The following is a 19,961-nucleotide window of genomic DNA, read 5'->3' as shown; positions in this document are numbered from 1 at the left end:
GTTTATGAAAAAATAATTATTGTTGTGTGCAACAAAGAAGACTAATTTTTATCTATTTTAACTATAGAGTATTATGCTATTATTTCCTGCAGTATAAATTTCATAATAGAGATTCACCAGGACCAGATGGAATAACCAACGAACTTCTAAAACACGGAGGAGAAAGTATAACCCTAGGGATGACAAAACTTATAAAAAACTAGTATTGCACTGCAAAATACCAGACGCATAGAGAAATAGTATAATGATACCAATGTTCAAGAAAGGAGGTAAAGAAGATCCCAACAAATTATAGAGGTATAAATCTACTGAACACCGAACTTAAGTTTACTACAAAAGTCCTAACCAATAAAATCATTAAACTAACAACTTTATTAGATCAACAACACGGATTCAGATCCGGAAGATCCTACGTAGACGCCGTATTTGTACTAATAAAAATCAAAGAAAAGGCCATCTAATACAATAAACCAGCATATCCATGTTTTATAGAATAGAATAGAATAGAATAGAATAGAATAATTTATTTGTCCTGCAAGATCATTTACATGATATAGGATACGTCAGTTTAAAATACAAATATATACGTATATAAAATATCACTTAAAAATTATTATAAGATAAAATACAAACAGTACATAGAATCACTTATTTACATCACCCATATATTCGCTTACACTACAGAAACAATTTTGCAATAAGTACGATTTTAGTTTGCCTCGAAATTTATTTGGGTTTATTTGGATTAATTTGAGATTCCTAGCTCATATTACTATCTAGATACAAACCCAAAAGTTTAGTGGTAGTTGTAGAATGAACCATGCTATCATTTACTTTGATAGAGAACTGATGACTTGAGTTAGATCTATAGTAGAATTGCATGCTAGTGGTCTTTTTAGCATTAAAAACCAAAGCATTCTTTTTACACCATCCTGTAAAGTCTTCTGATATAACATTCAGTAAGACAGTTAATTCCTCAACACTAGAAGCAGATGTAGCAATAGTTGTGTCATCTGCATACATTAATATGTTATTTGAACTGACATATCTGGGCAAATCATTAATATAGCATATGAATATTAAAGGGACCCCAATATCAACATCACCATAGTATGATCGACAGTCGTTAAGTTTAACGAGAATTTTCCTAGAATGTAAATATGATGACAGCCATAATGAGAACTGACCCCGAAAACCAATATTTTTTAACTTCTCTATAGCAACTCTTACGTTTATAGTATCAAATGCCTTTGAAAGATCAAAGAAAAATGCATCCACAAAATCACCCCGATCCAGTGCATTGTGAATGAAACTGAGTAATTCAGCAGTAGCACCCTCTGTTGATCTTCCAGGCAGAAATCCGTGTTGGTTAGAACATAATATATTGTATTTATTAAGGAAGCTATACATTCTTTTGTATACACATTTTTCAAAAACTTTACCCAAAACAGTAGATACCGTAACTGGCCTATAATTATCTAAAAGAGAATTATCTCCACTCTTGAATATTGGAGTTACAACTCCTATCTTCAAGCTATGTAGGAAGATACCTTGGGCCACTGATAAATTTATTAAGTCTGCAAGTGGTTTCGCTATATATTCACTAATACACTTTATTAATTTAGTCGATATGCAATCAATACCTACTGAGGTAACATTTTTCAAGGAGCCAATAACCTCTCTGACTTCACATTCATCTACAGGAAAAAAATAAAATGATTTATCTACATGTTGTGTAGTGTAATGATCAAATATTGGAATCTTCAAAAATATCTATGATTTTATTTTTAGGGCAAGTAGTAAAATGCTCTACAAAAGCGTTTGCCATCTCATATTTATTTGTGATAATTTTAACAAACAAGTTGGATTTTGTCACAATTATTACGTTTTACCGTCTTACCTATTTTGTTATTTACCGTGCGCCATATAAACTTCTGCTTCTGTTGTATAGTATTCTTACATTCTAAACTATTTTGAAAGAAACTCTTTTTTGCTTCGTCGATTAATTTGACATACTGCTTCTTTTTTTCTTTATATTTCAAATGCATATCTATATTTTGGAGGTTATTTGATAGCCAAAAAAGACTTCTCAAATCATTTCCCTCCTGTACTATATAATTTGTTACCCAACTATTTTTAGGCTCATTGCGAATTATTTTACTAGTCATTGGACAAGATATGTCAATATGGTACGTCAGTACCCTCAAAAATGTTTCAAATGCCAAATTAACGTCATCGAGACATTCGTTAACCTCTTCAAAATAAAAAAAACTACTTTGTAAATTTAATAAATTCGATTGAGAAAGGTTTCTAAACGTTACGTTTTGACTTATTTTACCTTTAGTATGGTATAGTTAGACCCAAACCCAGACATCCAAAGTGAAAGTTATCCTCCAACACCAAATTGTTCTATATGGTCCACATAATGTTCAGAAAAAAGTCACACCATTTTGGGCGTCGGGTTTGGGGTGGAGAGGGGAAAGAAATCTGCAAATTCGTAGTTTTTTACATTTTCGTCAATATTTCTAAAACTAAGCGGTTTAGCATGAACAATCGTCTACACAAAATTGTTCTACATTAAATTTGAAATAAAAAAGGCCCTATGCATAACCCTTCTAAAATGAACGGTTCCAAAGTTACGGAGGTAGTATAGTATAATTGGTCCAAAAAAAGGCCTAACCCAGACATCCAAAGTAAAAGTTTTCCTTTAACACCAAATTGTTCTATATGGTCCACATATTGTTCAGTAAAAAGTTACACCATTTTGAGCGTCCGGTTTGGGGGAGAGATGGGGGAGAAGTCGGTAAATTAGTAGTTTTTTTTACGTTTTTCGTCAATATTTCTTAAACTACGCTTTAGCGTAAGGAATGTTCTATAGAAAAATATTCTACATACAATTTAAAACAAAAAAGGTTCTATACATAATTGTTATAAAATCAACGGTTCCAGAGTTACGGAGGGTGAAAATTGGAAGTTATTGATACTTTTTATATTTACCGATTTCCCTCCCCTCTCCCCCCCCAAACCCCACGCTCAAAATGGTGTGACTTTTTTTTGAACATTATGTGGACCATATAGAACAATTTGGTGTTGAAGGATAACTTTCACTTTGGATGTCTGGGTTTTTGGAATAGTTATATCATAAGTATTGCCCAAAAAATATAAAAAGTATCGAAAACTTCGACATTTTACCCTCTGTAACTCTGGAACCGTTGATTTTATAACAATTATGTATAGAACATATTTTGTTTCAAATTTCATGTAGAACATTTTTGTATATAACATTGTTTACGCTAAAGCATAGTTTTAGAAATATTGACGAAAAACATAAAAAAAAACTACTAATTTACCGGCTTCTCTCCCATCTCCCTCCCAAACCGGATGCTCAAAATGGTGTAACTATTTACTGAACAATATGTGGACCATATAGAACATTTTGGTGTTGGAGAAAAACTTTTACTTTGGATGTTTTGGTTAGGCCTTTTTTGGACCAGTTATACTATACTACCTCCGTAACTTTGGAATCATTTATTTTAGAAATATTATGCATAGGGCCTTTTTTATTTCAAATTTAATGTAGAACAATTTTGTATAGAGGGTTGTTCATGCTAAACCGTATAGTTTTAGAAATATTGGCGAAAAACTTGAAAAACTACGAATTTACCGATTTCTCCCCCCTCTCCCCCCAAACCCGACGCTCAAAATGGTGTGACTTTTTTCTGGACATTGTGTGGACCATATAGAACAATTTGGTGTTGAAGGATAACTTTCACTTTGGATGTCTGGGTTATGCCATCTTTTGGATCAACTATACTATACTACTTGTCCTGTTTCAGTTTTAGCATCTATTAATAAAAATTCCAAACCAAGATGATCACCCAAAACAAAGTCTTTGGTAGTTTCTTTATATTGATGTGGCCAATTTGTAAGAAAATAATCTAATTTACTTTTAGAAGTTTTTCCATTTTTGTCTGTAAAAATTCGTGTTGGTTCTTTATTTTTGCATTTTAAATTAAAACTTTGTATAAAATCAGTAAATAAAACTTTTTCCCTAGAGTCTTTCAGATAATCTATCAGATAATTTATAGACCTGACAAAGGCTTTCGATCGCATCCAAGTCGAAGACGTCTTACATCTACTGTATAGAAGAAACATACCATCATACCAATCAATATTATACAAACCATCGAAAACATCTACTTCCGTGATCGAATACAGGCAAAAATAAATGGAAAACTAACACAGTTTATAACAATACAAAGCGGAGTCAGACAAGGTGACTCGTTAAGCCCACTGCTCTTTAATATGATAATGGACGAAATAATACAAGCAGTATGTAAAGGTCATAGTAACAGAATGGGGAACGAACACATTAGTAGAATGGCAGAGGATAGGATAGTACGAATAGCACGAGATAAGTCACCAAATGGACGAAGAAGTATTGGCAAAAAAGAAAAAGAAGAAGTTTAACTTTCATTAAGAGACTACATCAGCGCGTTATCAATATTATTTTGTTTGAAAGTTCTGCGAACTTTCAACAGTGCGGCAAGAGTGCGTCAGCAGTACGACAGTGACAGTGACACTATACTATCAAAAACGAAGGCACAATATTGTGATAACACTGACTCTTATGTAAGTAATGAAATAAAAGACGTTCTCACAATCAAATTATTTACATCGGACGACCGGTTTCGCTGTCTATACTTTGCACAGCATCTTCAAGTCCCGGTTAAACGTAAATTACACGATTCCGGTATAATCCGCTAAAATCATCCCTTATTCCGGAATCACGTAATTTACTTTTAACCAGGACTTGAAGATGCTGTTCAAAGTATAGACAGCGAAACCGGTCGTCCGATGTAAATAATTTGATTGTGAGAACGTGTTTTATTTAATTACTTATTTAGTATGGACTCACACATGCAACCCACTCATTATTTGAATAATTATTATACTCATAGGCGCGCTAAATGTTGCCAAGTCAGTTAAATTCGATTTCTTGTTATAGATAATCGATTTTTAGTAATTCCAATGTGACAAATAATCTAGGCATGGGGTAAAAAAGTTTATTTGAAGAAAGTGTATTTTTTTAAATCCACGAGGAAAAATTTCCTGTAGTTGGCTGTATACCATTACAAAAACATAAAATCCTTTATAAAAGGTATATTTGTTAAAATCCCTATACAGGGCTACATCAAAGATATAACTAGTTTTCGATCGGTTGACCGATCATCATCAGTGTTATCTTAGAATCTACATGCTAACCACCAAAGTAAAAATATTTGGGTATAAACCCTTTATAATTGATCCGTCATAGGAACATATGAAGTAGATGTGATTTATAACATGGATGTATAAAATATCCAGTGTTATACGCCCGAGGTACCAATGAGCTCAATCTGACAAGTTCACATCATGGCGGTATGGAAGCATGGAAGATAATGAAATTCGAACCAATATCGATGGAAATAAAAGCCATCGTTGTCAAAAAACAAAGGCCATACCGATACTCCTGGTCAATTACTCTTCATTTAATCCCTATTTTAAATATTTAAAAATAGTTTTTTTGCTCTTCTTAAGAATTTTGCATTTTGCGGTTGCGTCATTCTTCTTCTGGACCGGCGAATTTGTCCTCAAATAACTTCTTGGGGCTTTTCTATATATACTTAGGGTTCTAAATTTTAACAGGTCAAAAATAGATTAATAATAGCATAGGAATGTTAAAATCATAATAAATTGTATGAATAAAATAATATCAAGATAGAAAAGTAAGTCTAACGTCTTGCTTTTATTGTATCCCTATGAGGGATACATTTTTGTTAGTCACTTGACGATAAAAAGGAATAGAAACAAAATTATAGAAAATTTAATTTGCTATATTTTATGTTTTATTAGATTTTTAGTAGGCTTGGTAGTTTACGAGATATAGCGCGAAACCCCTTTGCACCCCTTTTACAAGATGGCGGCCGGGGGACAAGGGTGGCGACCCCAAAAGCTTAAACTTAAGCTTCTACTGATTCCTCCTACACATTAAAAAAATAAAATTGACTCATCTAACAAATGCAAGGTATGGCCTAAAAAATTTAACATTTCAATGGACTATTATATTTTGTAATCTGTTTGACTTACTAATTACGTATTGTAATTAACTTACTAATTTGCATAGAGGTCCAGTCATTTGGGAAGGCACTACTTTGCATATTATGGCGCATCTAAAAATTGTCTAAGAACCGTCTTTAGAGTTTGTGATTGGTTACTCACATTGAATTTTACTAATGAGTATTGAACTGATTTAATGCTAAGGCGTGGCTTAGGAAGAAACTTTAAATTTTAACCTCTGTGCAAGTGCAATAATATGCAAATTAGTGCCTTCCCAAATAACGGAACCCTCTAACTACTTTTGTGTTTCTTTTAAAATTAATAATTACGAACCTAATGGACCAATCAAGAATATAGGGGAGCGGGAAGTGAAGTTGGAATAACCTGTCGTGAAAAAATAAATAAAATAAATAAAATATAATTCGAAAACAATAATTTGACATTATACCGGGTGTCCAATTATACTTTCCCCCATTTTAACTGTCTATAACTTCTAAACGGCTTAAGATAGAAATATGCGGTTTTCGCTGAAATGTTTTATTGTAGTAAAAGTTTTGTTTCAATGGATTGAATTTTTTATATCGCTTTCAAATACGAAAAAAATGGCGGATTTTGGAAAAAAAACATTGTTGACTTTTTTTTATTGGAACACCCAGTATATTCTTTGTAAATTGAACGAAAGGTCATTCACCTATCCAGCGATATAATGTTTTTCAAAATCGGTTGTCAAATCACTGAGTAATTAATTTTTAAAATGAGAGGTGCAACGTGGATATCATATACCTAAATAACATACCTAAGCAAATTGATATTATGTTATGTGATTTCCATTAATTGCTCATTCATTTGACAACCGATTTTAAAAAAAATTATATCGCTGGATAGGTAAATGACCGTTTTTCAAGTTACAAAAAAATATACTGGGTGTTTTAATAAAAAAAGTCAACGTTTTTTTTAAATCCGCCATTTTTTATTTAAAACCGATATAAAAAATGGTCATTTACCTAAAAACTTGAGAAAACGGTCATTTACCTATGCAGCGATATAAATTTTTTTAAAATTGGTTGTCAAATGAGTAAGCAATTAATTTTTAAAATGAGAGATGCAATGTGGAAATCACAACAATATCAATTTGCTTAGTTATGTTATTTAGGTATGTGATATCCACGTTGCACCTCTAATTTTAAAAATTAATTTCTTAGTGATTTAACAACCGATTTTGAATAACTTTATATCGCTGGATAGGTGAATGACCTTTCTTTTAATTTACAAAGAAATATACAGGGTGTCCCATTAAAAAAAGTCATCAAAGTTTTTTTTCAAAATTCCGCCATTTTTTTTTCGTATTTGAAAGCGATATAAAAAATTCAATCCATTTAGACAAAACTTTTACTAAAATAAAACATTTCAGAGAACACCTCATATTTCTATCTTGAGTCGTTTAGAAGTTATAGGCAGTTAAAATGGGGGAAAATATAAGTCGACACCCGGTATTTAATCTCCAATATTATGACAGACGTCAGTTACCATTTACCGTCTCACCAAATATAATAATGAAGTCATATAGGTATACTCGTCACTAGTTTAAGCCAATACAATGTTGGCTGTAATAGAAATGGCACGTCAAGAAAATCTGATTATTCTCTATATATTTTTTCAAATTTAAAATATGGCAACAAGGGTAAAATTCCGTGTGAGCGTTAGGTATTGTTTGACTTTAACCATATACGAATTAGAACACGTTTTGGATAAAAAACTATTTAAACGTAATTCACCAATACCTTTGAACATAACATCTAAAGTTAACTTCTGCTCAAAACAAATTTTTTTACGTTTTCCGCTTTTTATCTCCAAAATAATTTTAAGCCTAATATTTTCTTTTCATTGAAACCGTCTGTAAAATATCCGCGTCATAAAACAATTGACCGTGATATAATATTATATGTTTTACATTTGAAAATTCTCGAATTCTTTGAGCGTTTTTACGGAAGAATATAATAATAAAATATCGTATTTGCGCAGCCCAATTTACCATTTACCTTTCCCGTTACCTACTTTTTACTTTTATTTTATCTCGTTCTTTGTAACATTATTTTCACTTGAAGAAGTCGCAGAAACATACGGGAACAAGAGGAAATAGGTCGAAGTGTCTTTTGTCCTCGTTTTATTTATTTAATCACCAGAATGGAACCAACCGTTTGGTGGCCCGATGAGGGTGAATTTACTCAAAGCAGATAATTGACTCAACTTTGACAAAGGCATTTAATCAAACAGTTGAATTCAAACAGAGATTTTCCACTGTGCGGTGGTATAGCCACTGTATCGTGTACAAAGTTTTGTCGTTAAACTTTGACAATTGCGTTTTTGTAATAGAATACTAGTTGTTCTTTGTGCAACACCTAAAGATGCTGAAAGCTTTACTGCGTCTGCTTTGTACACTGAGACATTTATACTGATATTATTTACGAGGTAATAAATGAAATTTTTTCTATTATTTCTGTAAAGTGTAGTTGACAGAAGTATGTTTAACTACAAAATAGTGTATCATAAGAAAAGGTGTAGATAATTTGATAATACATAACAGAAAAAAACTCTAAGGAGAAATAATATTAACGGGAAAGTCCCAGTAGCTGGCTGTATACCATAATTAAAAATCATACAGAACAAGTAAAAACTTCGTTTGTATAATGGTATAAAAAGTTTATTGAAAAACCATTTAAAAGTCATCCAAAAGCATCCACACGTTACCATCGAGCAGTGAATCATGTTGCCCTTAACATTTTATAAATTTCAAAGAACGGACTAGAACAGTTTGTTTAGATAGTTAATGTATACCGAGGTGATTTAACAATAGACAATGCTTTCTAAATGACTTCCTAGAAAGAAATGATAGTAAACATTTTTGTATAGTTTAGGATATTGGGTTTTCTTAGATTGTAAATAAAAATAATTTTAATATCTCCCAGAAATTGAGAAGAAAGAAATTTTGTATACAATACTATTTTTTCTTAAGAAAATAAAGTATATGATGGATATGATGTTTGGTGAATGCTTGTGATTGGCTATGAGAATTATGGAAGGAGAATAGAGTGGTGAGTTTCAAACTGATGAGAGAAAGGTCGAGAAGTACAAACTCCTTGTGTCCGAAAAGATTCCAGTTTCTGTCAGTAACGAGTAGCAGTATTATATAAACTTTGCACGAGGTACCTAGCTGAGAAAAAAAATCTTTGGATTCTATTGATTGATTGTATAGATTCTATAGATTGATATTATTTTTATCGAGTCAGAGATTTTAATTTGAGGAGAGAATTCGAACGAGTACTGTTTTTTTGAAACAGTTGAAGGAGAAGCACAGTTTGCAGAATCCGAGGAGCACGTTGTGGGAGATCTAAGGACAATCCAGCAGAATAAGTAAGGATGTCGGCAAAGGTTAGTCAGATTATTTGTGAAAAGGGAGAGTTGTTTTGTATTACATACCATATTTGTTTTTTTTTAAGCCAAGTCAACTTAATGGTATTACAACATCAATTATTCATTCATAAATTCATAGAAGATATTGGTAATCTATTTAAAAAGTGGAAATTAAAATTTGATTTCTATTTATAATAATAATAAGAACAGTCTTCCGATTTAGTTAAATGAATGTGGTTCACAAAGGAGATAATAGAATTAAATGTTTTTTTAATGATTAGATAAGAAATTTTACAATAGAATAAAGTTTAGCATAAATTTGAATTTTGTATATTTATGGCATAGTATATAAATAAATAGTAGTTATAAAATTTATATGAGTTTTTGAGTATATTTATTTCCCTGTTTTTCCTGGATAAAACAAGCAACGAGAAATACTAGAAGCCACAAAATAAAGGTAATACATACAATCAATTACCCTGAGAATGTGTTTTATTGAAAAAGTTTATTAAATTTTATTTTGTTTTATGAGTAGCAATTAAATTAATTAATTAATGTAATTAATAACAGGCATCTCGATCTCATGACAAGAAGAGAATACAGAGCACAACACTACATAATATATAAAAGAAAAACGAACCACGTCATAGTCACCTGTGTGGTTATAACTGGGTAGTCTCGGTAGCTCAGGAAGAAAGATTTTTTCATAAAACAAAGTTTGAATAGACGCTAAGGGTTGGGAGTAGGGATTATAACTCTACAATAAAAACTGTAGGAGAGTTCAAAAATGTGAGTAAATGGTCCTCTTCTTCCTTTATATAAGCAATTTTGTTTGTTCGTTGCCTGCATGTAAAATTGTCTCTTCATCTCTTGCCGGCCGATATTTCTTGTACTACATAATGATTGTACCTCGTTATTTTACTGACTCTTGTGTCTACCATTCTACTGATATTATTGTTCCATTTTTTTCTATTTTGTGTTTACTCGTTTATGCTCTGCGCGTTACATTTTGCTCTGATCTCATCACTCCTTACTCGGTCTCTCAGAGTGTTTCCTGTAATTCTTCTGAGCATTCTTAATTCAGCTGTTTCCAGCATTCTCTATATTGGCCTTGTAGATACTTGATTTCATCTCACAGCTAATGTGTCGGTTACGTCCTATTAGGACATCCTGCTATCTGTTTGCTTTTTGTACTTGATCTCTCACTTCTCTTTAAACGTATTTTTAAACGTAGCTGGACATGACATAGCTGGACATAGCTTTCCTCTTAGCAGAGGAAATACGACAAAAAGACAAGAATGGATGACAGAGAAAATTTTAAGTCTCATGGAGGAACGAAGACAGTTTAAGGGAAAATGCAAACAAAAATACAACGAGATACACAAGCAAATTAGAGATGAAATAAGGTCAGCGAAAGAAAACTTTTACAGAAGAAAATTTGAAGAAATTGAAGAACTGCAATTAAAACATGACACGTTTAACCTACATAAAAAGGTAAAAGAATTGGCAGGTATACAAAAAAGGAAGCATCCCAATGTGCTATACAACGCAAATGGCCAAGTAATAACTGATCTACAAGAAAAGCTTACGACCTGGAAGAATTATATAGAAGAACTCTTTGCCGATGAAAGAGAGGATCATGATATTGGTAACATACAAGGTGAGGAAGGACCACAAATCTCTAAAGAAGAAATAATATATGCTATAAAAACAATGAAAAATGGCAAATCACCGGGTCCAGATGGACTTCCATTGGAACTTCTTAAGCTTGTGGAAGATGAAACAGTAAATGTTTTGGTTGACCTCTTTAACTGCATTTATAAAACAGGAGAAATACCTAAGGAATGGCTTCTGTCAACTTTTGTAACTATTCCAAAGAAAACAAACGCAAAACTGTGCACCGACCATCGCACAATAAGCTTAATGGGACACACACTAAAAGTATTTCTTAAAGTGATACATACAAGAATTCACAAAAAACTAGACGCTGACATCAGTGATACTCAATTCGGGTTTCGAAACGGGCTTGGAACAAGGGAAGCACTATTTGCACTTAATATCATGTGCCAAAGATGCCTAGATGTTAACCAGGATATATATATATATATATATATATATATATATATATATATATATATATATATATATATATATATATAGATATATATATATATATACATATATATATATATCAAACAAATGAAATAGAGAATGTGGAAAAATCCCCTTACGAATAACTCACACATCCACTATTTCTGGCTGGGAAAAATTTTTCGAATAGAATCAAAGATCCAAACACCAGTTCTTAGAAATGTGTTTCGCCCTCTTCAACCTCCGTGGGCTCGTCGGTAAAGATGAGAGGTTGAATATCTTTAGACACATTCCATCAAAAAACAACATCCGAGACATAGACATAACAGGAGCGTAAATCTACGCCCAACCTGAAAATGACAGTCTCAAGTTTTAATTCCCTAATTACTTTAGAGTAAGTAAGATAATGTTTATGAAAAAACAAAAGATGTAGATCTTTGAAACACACTCAGTGATCAAAAGATCCACAGGTACTGGTTTAACGACCACTCGTACGAAATCAAACAAATGAAATAGAGAATGTGGAAAAATCCCCTTACGAATAACTCACACATCCACTATTTCTGGCTGGGAAAAATTTTTCGAATAGAATCAAAGATCCAAACACCAGTTCTTAGAAATGTGTTTCGCCCTCTTCAACCTCCGTGGGCTCGTCGGTAAAGATGAGAGGTTGAATATCTTTAGACACATTCCATCAAAAAACAACATCCGAGACATAGACATAACAGGAGCGTAAATCTACGCCCAACCTGAAAATGACAGTCTCAAGTTTTAATTCCCTAATTACTTTAGAGTAAGTAAGATAATGTTTATGAAAAAACAAAAGATGTAGATCTTTGAAACACACTCAGTGATCAAAAGATCCACAGGTACTGGTTTAACGACCACTCGTACGAAATCAAACAAATGAAATAGAGAATGTGGAAAAATCCCCTTACGAATAACTCACACATCCACTATTTCTGGCTGGGAAAAATTTTTCGAATAGAATCAAAGATCCAAACACCAGTTCTTAGAAATGTGTTTCGCCCTCTTCAACCTCCGTGGGCTCGTCGGTAAAGATGAGAGGTTGAATATCTTTAGACACATTCCATCAAAAAACAACATCCGAGACATAGACATAACAGGAGCGTAAATCTACGCCCAACCTGAAAATGACAGTCTCAAGTTTTAATTCCCTAATTACTTTAGAGTAAGTAAGATAATGTTTATGAAAAAACAAAAGATGTAGATCTTTGAAACACACTCAGTGATCAAAAGATCCACAGGTACTGGTTTAACGACCACTCGTACGAAATCAAACAAATGAAATAGAGAATGTGGAAAAATCCCCTTACGAATAACTCACACATCCACTATTTCTGGCTGGGAAAAATTTTTCGAATAGAATCAAAGATCCAAACACCAGTTCTTAGAAATGTGTTTCGCCCTCTTCAACCTCCGTGGGCTCGTCGGTAAAGATGAGAGGTTGAATATCTTTAGACACATTCCATCAAAAAACAACATCCGAGACATAGACATAACAGGAGCGTAAATCTACGCCCAACCTGAAAATGACAGTCTCAAGTTTTAATTCCCTAATTACTTTAGAGTAAGTAAGATAATGTTTATGAAAAAACAAAAGATGTAGATCTTTGAAACACACTCAGTGATCAAAAGATCCACAGGTACTGGTTTAACGACCACTCGTACGAAATCAAACAAATGAAATAGAGAATGTGGAAAAATCCCCTTACGAATAACTCACACATCCACTATTTCTGGCTGGGAAAAATTTTTCGAATAGAATCAAAGATCCAAACACCAGTTCTTAGAAATGTGTTTCGCCCTCTTCAACCTCCGTGGGCTCGTCGGTAAAGATGAGAGGTTGAATATCTTTAGACACATTCCATCAAAAAACAACATCCGAGACATAGACATAACAGGAGCGTAAATCTACGCCCAACCTGAAAATGACAGTCTCAAGTTTTAATTCCCTAATTACTTTAGAGTAAGTAAGATAATGTTTATGAAAAAACAAAAGATGTAGATCTTTGAAACACACTCAGTGATCAAAAGATCCACAGGTACTGGTTTAACGACCACTCGTACGAAATCAAACAAATGAAATAGAGAATGTGGAAAAATCCCCTTACGAATAACTCACACATCCACTATTTCTGGCTGGGAAAAATTTTTCGAATAGAATCAAAGATCCAAACACCAGTTCTTAGAAATGTGTTTCGCCCTCTTCAACCTCCGTGGGCTCGTCGGTAAAGATGAGAGGTTGAATATCTTTAGACACATTCCATCAAAAAACAACATCCGAGACATAGACATAACAGGAGCGTAAATCTACGCCCAACCTGAAAATGACAGTCTCAAGTTTTAATTCCCTAATTACTTTAGAGTAAGTAAGATAATGTTTATGAAAAAACAAAAGATGTAGATCTTTGAAACACACTCAGTGATCAAAAGATCCACAGGTACTGGTTTAACGACCACTCGTACGAAATCAAACAAATGAAATAGAGAATGTGGAAAAATCCCCTTACGAATAACTCACACATCCACTATTTCTGGCTGGGAAAAATTTTTCGAATAGAATCAAAGATCCAAACACCAGTTCTTAGAAATGTGTTTCGCCCTCTTCAACCTCCGTGGGCTCGTCGGTAAAGATGAGAGGTTGAATATCTTTAGACACATTCCATCAAAAAACAACATCCGAGACATAGACATAACAGGAGCGTAAATCTACGCCCAACCTGAAAATGACAGTCTCAAGTTTTAATTCCCTAATTACTTTAGAGTAAGTAAGATAATGTTTATGAAAAAACAAAAGATGTAGATCTTTGAAACACACTCAGTGATCAAAAGATCCACAGGTACTGGTTTAACGACCACTCGTACGAAATCAAACAAATGAAATAGAGAATGTGGAAAAATCCCCTTACGAATAACTCACACATCCACTATTTCTGGCTGGGAAAAATTTTTCGAATAGAATCAAAGATCCAAACACCAGTTCTTAGAAATGTGTTTCGCCCTCTTCAACCTCCGTGGGCTCGTCGGTAAAGATGAGAGGTTGAATATCTTTAGACACATTCCATCAAAAAACAACATCCGAGACATAGACATAACAGGAGCGTAAATCTACGCCCAACCTGAAAATGACAGTCTCAAGTTTTAATTCCCTAATTACTTTAGAGTAAGTAAGATAATGTTTATGAAAAAACAAAAGATGTAGATCTTTGAAACACACTCAGTGATCAAAAGATCCACAGGTACTGGTTTAACGACCACTCGTACGAAATCAAACAAATGAAATAGAGAATGTGGAAAAATCCCCTTACGAATAACTCACACATCCACTATTTCTGGCTGGGAAAAATTTTTCGAATAGAATCAAAGATCCAAACACCAGTTCTTAGAAATGTGTTTCGCCCTCTTCAACCTCCGTGGGCTCGTCGGTAAAGATGAGAGGTTGAATATCTTTAGACACATTCCATCAAAAAACAACATCCGAGACATAGACATAACAGGAGCGTAAATCTACGCCCAACCTGAAAATGACAGTCTCAAGTTTTAATTCCCTAATTACTTTAGAGTAAGTAAGATAATGTTTATGAAAAAACAAAAGATGTAGATCTTTGAAACACACTCAGTGATCAAAAGATCCACAGGTACTGGTTTAACGACCACTCGTACGAAATCAAACAAATGAAATAGAGAATGTGGAAAAATCCCCTTACGAATAACTCACACATCCACTATTTCTGGCTGGGAAAAATTTTTCGAATAGAATCAAAGATCCAAACACCAGTTCTTAGAAATGTGTTTCGCCCTCTTCAACCTCCGTGGGCTCGTCGGTAAAGATGAGAGGTTGAATATCTTTAGACACATTCCATCAAAAAACAACATCCGAGACATAGACATAACAGGAGCGTAAATCTACGCCCAACCTGAAAATGACAGTCTCAAGTTTTAATTCCCTAATTACTTTAGAGTAAGTAAGATAATGTTTATGAAAAAACAAAAGATGTAGATCTTTGAAACACACTCAGTGATCAAAAGATCCACAGGTACTGGTTTAACGACCACTCGTACGAAATCAAACAAATGAAATAGAGAATGTGGAAAAATCCCCTTACGAATAACTCACACATCCACTATTTCTGGCTGGGAAAAATTTTTCGAATAGAATCAAAGATCCAAACACCAGATTTTCTATTCGAAAAATTTTTCCCAGCCAGAAATAGTGGATGTGTGAGTTATTCGTAAGGGGATTTTTCCACATTCTCTATTTCATTTGTTTGATTTCGTACGAGTGGTCGTTAAACCAGTACCTGTGGATCTTTTGATCACTGAGTGTGTTTCAAAGATCTACATCTTTTGTTTTTTCATAAACATTATCTTACTTACTCTAAAGTAATTAGGGAATTAAAACTTGAGACTGTCATTTTCAGGTTGGGCGTAGATTTACGCTCCTGTTATGTCTATGTCTCGGATGTTGTTTTTTGATGGAATGTGTCTAAAGATATTCAACCTCTCATCTTTACCGACGAGCCCACGGAGGTTGAAGAGGGCGAAACACATTTCTAAGAACTGGTGTTTGGATCTTTGATTCTATTCGAAAAATTTTTCCCAGCCAGAAATAGTGGATGTGTGAGTTATTCGTAAGGGGATTTTTCCACATTCTCTATTTCATTTGTTTGATTTCGTACGAGTGGTCGTTAAACCAGTACCTGTGGATCTTTTGATCACTGAGTGTGTTTCAAAGATCTACATCTTTTGTTTTTTCATAAACATTATCTTACTTACTCTAAAGTAATTAGGGAATTAAAACTTGAGACTGTCATTTTCAGGTTGGGCGTAGATTTACGCTCCTGTTATGTCTATGTCTCGGATGTTGTTTTTTGATGGAATGTGTCTAAAGATATTCAACCTCTCATCTTTACCGACGAGCCCACGGAGGTTGAAGAGGGCGAAACACATTTCTAAGAACTGGTGTTTGGATCTTTGATTCTATTCGAAAAATTTTTCCCAGCCAGAAATAGTGGATGTGTGAGTTATTCGTAAGGGGATTTTTCCACATTCTCTATTTCATTTGTTTGATTTCGTACGAGTGGTCGTTAAACCAGTACCTGTGGATCTTTTGATCACTGAGTGTGTTTCAAAGATCTACATCTTTTGTTTTTTCATAAACATTATCTTACTTACTCTAAAGTAATTAGGGAATTAAAACTTGAGACTGTCATTTTCAGGTTGGGCGTAGATTTACGCTCCTGTTATGTCTATGTCTCGGATGTTGTTTTTTGATGGAATGTGTCTAAAGATATTCAACCTCTCATCTTTACCGACGAGCCCACGGAGGTTGAAGAGGGCGAAACACATTTCTAAGAACTGGTGTTTGGATCTTTGATTCTATTCGAAAAATTTTTCCCAGCCAGAAATAGTGGATGTGTGAGTTATTCGTAAGGGGATTTTTCCACATTCTCTATTTCATTTGTTTGATTTCGTACGAGTGGTCGTTAAACCAGTACCTGTGGATCTTTTGATCACTGAGTGTGTTTCAAAGATCTACATCTTTTGTTTTTTCATAAACATTATCTTACTTACTCTAAAGTAATTAGGGAATTAAAACTTGAGACTGTCATTTTCAGGTTGGGCGTAGATTTACGCTCCTGTTATGTCTATGTCTCGGATGTTGTTTTTTGATGGAATGTGTCTAAAGATATTCAACCTCTCATCTTTACCGACGAGCCCACGGAGGTTGAAGAGGGCGAAACACATTTCTAAGAACTGGTGTTTGGATCTTTGATTCTATTCGAAAAATTTTTCCCAGCCAGAAATAGTGGATGTGTGAGTTATTCGTAAGGGGATTTTTCCACATTCTCTATTTCATTTGTTTGATTTCGTACGAGTGGTCGTTAAACCAGTACCTGTGGATCTTTTGATCACTGAGTGTGTTTCAAAGATCTACATCTTTTGTTTTTTCATAAACATTATCTTACTTACTCTAAAGTAATTAGGGAATTAAAACTTGAGACTGTCATTTTCAGGTTGGGCGTAGATTTACGCTCCTGTTATGTCTATGTCTCGGATGTTGTTTTTTGATGGAATGTGTCTAAAGATATTCAACCTCTCATCTTTACCGACGAGCCCACGGAGGTTGAAGAGGGCGAAACACATTTCTAAGAACTGGTGTTTGGATCTTTGATTCTATTCGAAAAATTTTTCCCAGCCAGAAATAGTGGATGTGTGAGTTATTCGTAAGGGGATTTTTCCACATTCTCTATTTCATTTGTTTGATTTCGTACGAGTGGTCGTTAAACCAGTACCTGTGGATCTTTTGATCACTGAGTGTGTTTCAAAGATCTACATCTTTTGTTTTTTCATAAACATTATCTTACTTACTCTAAAGTAATTAGGGAATTAAAACTTGAGACTGTCATTTTCAGGTTGGGCGTAGATTTACGCTCCTGTTATGTCTATGTCTCGGATGTTGTTTTTTGATGGAATGTGTCTAAAGATATTCAACCTCTCATCTTTACCGACGAGCCCACGGAGGTTGAAGAGGGCGAAACACATTTCTAAGAACTGGTGTTTGGATCTTTGATTCTATTCGAAAAATTTTTCCCAGCCAGAAATAGTGGATGTGTGAGTTATTCGTAAGGGGATTTTTCCACATTCTCTATTTCATTTGTTTGATTTCGTACGAGTGGTCGTTAAACCAGTACCTGTGGATCTTTTGATCACTGAGTGTGTTTCAAAGATCTACATCTTTTGTTTTTTCATAAACATTATCTTACTTACTCTAAAGTAATTAGGGAATTAAAACTTGAGACTGTCATTTTCAGGTTGGGCGTAGATTTACGCTCCTGTTATGTCTATGTCTCGGATGTTGTTTTTTGATGGAATGTGTCTAAAGATATTCAACCTCTCATCTTTACCGACGAGCCCACGGAGGTTGAAGAGGGCGAAACACATTTCTAAGAACTGGTGTTTGGATCTTTGATTCTATTCGAAAAATTTTTCCCAGCCAGAAATAGTGGATGTGTGAGTTATTCGTAAGGGGATTTTTCCACATTCTCTATTTCATTTGTTTGATTTCGTACGAGTGGTCGTTAAACCAGTACCTGTGGATCTTTTGATCACTGAGTGTGTTTCAAAGATCTACATCTTTTGTTTTTTCATAAACATTATCTTACTTACTCTAAAGTAATTAGGGAATTAAAACTTGAGACTGTCATTTTCAGGTTGGGCGTAGATTTACGCTCCTGTTATGTCTATGTCTCGGATGTTGTTTTTTGATGGAATGTGTCTAAAGATATTCAACCTCTCATCTTTACCGACGAGCCCACGGAGGTTGAAGAGGGCGAAACACATTTCTAAGAACTGGTGTTTGGATCTTTGATTCTATTCGAAAAATTTTTCCCAGCCAGAAATAGTGGATGTGTGAGTTATTCGTAAGGGGATTTTTCCACATTCTCTATTTCATTTGTTTGATTTCGTACGAGTGGTCGTTAAACCAGTACCTGTGGATCTTTTGATCACTGAGTGTGTTTCAAAGATCTACATCTTTTGTTTTTTCATAAACATTATCTTACTTACTCTAAAGTAATTAGGGAATTAAAACTTGAGACTGTCATTTTCAGGTTGGGCGTAGATTTACGCTCCTGTTATGTCTATGTCTCGGATGTTGTTTTTTGATGGAATGTGTCTAAAGATATTCAACCTCTCATCTTTACCGACGAGCCCACGGAGGTTGAAGAGGGCGAAACACATTTCTAAGAACTGGTGTTTGGATCTTTGATTCTATTCGAAAAATTTTTCCCAGCCAGAAATAGTGGATGTGTGAGTTATTCGTAAGGGGATTTTTCCACATTCTCTATTTCATTTGTTTGATTTCGTACGAGTGGTCGTTAAACCAGTACCTGTGGATCTTTTGATCACTGAGTGTGTTTCAAAGATCTACATCTTTTGTTTTTTCATAAACATTATCTTACTTACTCTAAAGTAATTAGGGAATTAAAACTTGAGACTGTCATTTTCAGGTTGGGCGTAGATTTACGCTCCTGTTATGTCTATATATATATATATATATATATATATATATATATATATATATATATATATATATATATATATGTGCTTTATTGACTACAACAAGGCGTTCCATAAAGTTCACCACGAACACCTGATGAGACTGTTGGTAAAGAAAAACTTGGATAAAAGGGACCTCAGAATTATCTTCAATATTTACTATAACCAGAAGGCGAATATTAGAGTAGAACGGGAAACAACCGAGGAACTCGAGATCAAAAAAGGCGTAAGGCAGGGATGCATACTTTCACCAACCTTGTTTAACTTATATTCAG

General features: G+C 33.9%; 1 protein-coding gene across 2 annotated transcripts in view; it reads right to left on the bottom strand.

Moving 5' to 3' along the window:
- Window positions 1-19,961, bottom strand: part of LOC126884065 (venom allergen 5 2-like) — a 350,744-nt gene that overhangs the window by 277,958 nt on the left and 52,825 nt on the right. Inside the window, exon 2 of one of the 2 annotated variants that reach the window (XM_050649852.1) lies at window positions 6,433-6,483. The exons of the other annotated variant lie outside the window; for it this stretch is intronic. The gene's annotated coding sequence lies outside the window, so the exon portion shown is untranslated. The remainder of the gene's footprint in view (window positions 1-6,432; window positions 6,484-19,961) is intronic. 2 annotated transcript variants of the gene reach the window in all.

The sequence above is a fragment of the Diabrotica virgifera genome, chromosome 4 (assembly GCF_917563875.1).
Source record: "Diabrotica virgifera virgifera chromosome 4, PGI_DIABVI_V3a".
Classification (NCBI taxonomy): Eukaryota; Metazoa; Arthropoda; class Insecta; order Coleoptera; family Chrysomelidae; genus Diabrotica; species Diabrotica virgifera.
Note: the sequence above shows the minus strand (reverse complement) of the source record. Positions and strands in the feature narration are given on the sequence as shown.